The following is a 3,782-nucleotide window of genomic DNA, read 5'->3' on the forward strand; positions in this document are numbered from 1 at the left end:
GCAGTGTGCATTCTGTTTCCATGACAGTTAATTTTGCATTTGGACTACCTACAGGCTGTTCCACTGGCTGAGCAAACATGGCTCCTGTACCTGTGAGAGGCTGTCAGTGGAAGAGATTCGTGCAGGAATCTGTGGACTCCTCCTGTACTGCACCAGTGTGGGATTGGTCTCATCCATCCCCACTCCCCACCTTCCCTCCCCCCTCCCCGGGCTTGGGTAGAAGGAAAGGGAAGAATGTTTCCATGTCCTNCACAAAGCAAAGGTTCCCACTGGCAGCAAAGGCCTGACAGGAAGGCTTCACACACAGCTGTGGCAAACACATAATTAAGATAAATTTCAGGGGCCTGGGAGACAGCTGTCAGGAAAGTTGTACAAGCAAGAAGACTTGGGCTCATCTCCCAAAGCCATCAGAAAAGCTAGTCATGTTGGCTCCCAGCCTTGGGGAGGTAGAGATGGGTGGGTTCTAGGAGCTCCCAGCCCAGTCAGTTCAACCAAAACAAGTTCAATGAGAAACCCTGTCTCAAAATAATAGTAATAGTAATAATAATAATAATATTACCAGCATACAAGCATGAGGATCTGTGTTCGGATTCCCAAGATACATCTGAGAATGGGNTCAATAGTNAATATCTAAAATCCCAGTGAGCTGTGGCAAGATGGGAGGTGGAACCACCCAAGGCTGTCTACTGACCTGCAGAAGTGCACCATGGCACATGCATGCCCACATTCACGAATAGGAATACATACACACAGAGGTAATAATGAATAAGGTAGAGAGCGCTTGAAAAGGGCCCCCAATGTTGACCCTCCTCTCCACCTTTACATACACCTAAACATTTGGGAACACGTACACCTATACACATACACACATACACACACACATACACACACGTANACATAATGACTTTTAAATTTTTATTTAATTTTTAAAATGTGCATGGACATTTTTCCTGCATGTATGTTTGTGTACTGCATGCATGCCTGGTGCCTGAGGAGATAACGCACTCTGACAAGGAGTGTTGGATTCCTTGAGACTAGAATTACAGATAGTTGTAACCTGCCATGTAGGTGGTGGGACTTAAACCAGGGATCCTCTAGAACAACACCCGCTGTTCTTAACTGCAAAGCCCTGTATATAAATAGTAACGAGAAACTCCAGTTTCTTTTCCATACTTTTCTGTTATGTTCACTGAGGGATGAAGCCAGTTGTTCTGTCAGCCTCCCAGTTCTCAAATTTTCCATTCTCTACCTGAGATTTCCTGTCAGTGTCCAGGCAACTTCCTCTAAGATGTTTCTGTCTCTTTCCTGACCCAAGAAGCAGCTTACCTGAGTACATTTAAGTAGCCAGCCAGGGGAGCTTCAACTAAAAGCAACAGTGTGTGTGTGTGTGTGTGTGTGTGTGTGTGTGTGTGTGTNACACACNGGTTGCTTTGTTACAGTGTATTTTAAGACATAATCTGGCATGACTGACTTGCACAGCCTGGGGGATTTCCCATCTATCAGAAACATTAATGAGCTGAAATTCCAGTGAGTTAGAGGAGGACATTTTTCCTGCTATTTCTACACTAATTTTGAGAAAAAGCAGGATTTTTTTTTTTAGTTTTGTGTGTGTGTGTGTGTGTGTGTGTGTGTATGTGTTCGTGTGCAGTACCCATGGAGACCAGAAAAGGGTGTTGGATCCCCCTTGAACTAGATTCAATTGTGAAGTGCCTTATGTGGGTTTGGGGAATAGCTCAGGTCTTCTGGAAGGGCAGCAGAAACTCTTAATCAACTGAGTCTTCTCTCCAGCCCCAAGGCAGGAATCTGTACTAGAAATTTCTTAGTTTATCCGCCACTACTTTTATCTCAGGGCTAAAAGGAAGTGTTTTAGAAGATAAATTCAAGTTGTCCAACACATTAAATGAAAACTGGTGCGGGGGTACAGAGTCTGCTGTGTTAGAGCAACGGGAGGGTTCCAGGACCATCCCCCTCCCCCAAGGCTCCCTTTGGTGAACAGACAGATTTGAAAGGAGATAAACAGTAGTAGAGATAAAAGGAAAAGAAAGATTAGAAGGGACAGACACAGCAGTAGACAGATAAAGGGAATAGGCAGATTAGAAAAGGTGTTTTTATGTACAGGAAGAAATCACAGCCCAGGTTGTGAATCCCATAGCCTAAGGGGATTCGACCCTCTTTACCCTTCTATCTATAAAACAGAGGCGAGGAGGACAGCAAAGGATTTTTAAGGAAACTCAGTGGGCTTGGAGATCACACAGTGTCTTAACACAGAATCCTGGTGTGCGGGACAGACAGTGGCTCACAGAATCTCTGCCAAGAGGCCAAACCAGAAGCCATTGTGTGTGACACACATCTGTCTGGGTGTGCCAGCAGACTCAGGCTCTCTTCTCATTGTGGCAGTGTGTCCAGGCAAGAGCCTGGGCTATCTCTTGCTCTTTGGCAGGTCAAGACTTAGTAGAATTTTGAAGGAAGTGTTGCACCAAGATGTAAGAGATTTTTTCTTTCTTACTTTCTTTTTCTGCAGGCTGTGGCTGGCACCCAGGACCTACTCACAGAAGTGTCAGTGATAAGATCTTGATTCTGAGCACATTCGAATTTCAAGGTCAGTAGAGCTTCCCCTTCCTTTGTTTTATGAACACAAGTCCCCAGAAAGAAGCTACATCTTCAAACTGAAATCTTCTGTAAGGCTCATGAATCATTGAAAAGTTCAATGATTGTGGAGAGGTTACAATGTTGCTGGTCCAGAGGCTGTTTAGTACTTCTCTTGGGCTATTTTTAGTACTTTAAGTAGCCATTTGTTTCCCCACCTCTGCCAGACCTAACCTCCTGTAACAAACAGAAACAAAAAGATCTCCTTTAGGGAAATATTAACAAAATCGCAGTTTCCAAAAGGCTTTAGCTGCCGAAGCCTATAACAGAGGTCTCCTCATCCTACTGGAACCACCTACCTAATGTTTTCTGCCAATGTAAAAGTGTCTTGGCTTGCAGCCTTCCTTGTTACATTACTCTAAAACCTTCCTGAAACTGCTTTCAAATAGGAATGTGGAATTTGGGCTCACTTAAATGAATGAAAAAAAAAAAAAAGAAAGAAAAAGGAAAGAAAAGGAATAATTATCCTTTTAGTGATATAATGCATTTTTCCTTCCCAGAATTCCTGCCCCTGAGGATGGTCTCACCAGCCACTNTGACATTAGAATGGGTTTGTCTGCCTACATTTCTTTGGGATGCCAGCCCAGGGCTCAGGTATGCTTTGCCGGGGCGGGGGCGGGGTCTTTGGGGTTCTTTCTCACTCTGCCTTTCTATGCTGACTTAACTCAAGTTCTCTAGCTTTACTCCTACCCTCCTCCATCCTCCTCCTCTGGACAGATGCTAAGCATTATAGCTTGCCTTCCCTGGGATTTCACTTTTAAACTCTAATAAAAGTATCTTCTTTTGAATAGGTTTTAGCCTTGCTTGACTTTCAAACTCTGCCTGACTTTAAACTCTTTGATTCAACTGAGAAAGTGAATCCATTCCTGTACCTGGAGGGTATCAGTCTCTCTGCCTCAGAGCTTGAGTCTTCAAACTAGATGGACTCAGTAAAGAATGTGAATGTGCTTGGCTTCAGGCCATGTCTCCCTCCCAAGGGATAGTGTTGCACATTTGCAGGACACTGGCTTCAGAGCTTTGCTGGTCTCAGTACTGTGGAGAGGGATCCTGACCACATAAAATAATCACGAACATGAATATGAATAAACTCTAGTAATTCACACCTTGACCAAATATCTTAGGAGACTTAGGTCCCA

The sequence above is a fragment of the Mus caroli genome, chromosome 6, assembly GCF_900094665.2.
Source record: "Mus caroli chromosome 6, CAROLI_EIJ_v1.1, whole genome shotgun sequence".
NCBI classification, from domain to species: domain Eukaryota; kingdom Metazoa; phylum Chordata; class Mammalia; order Rodentia; family Muridae; genus Mus; species Mus caroli.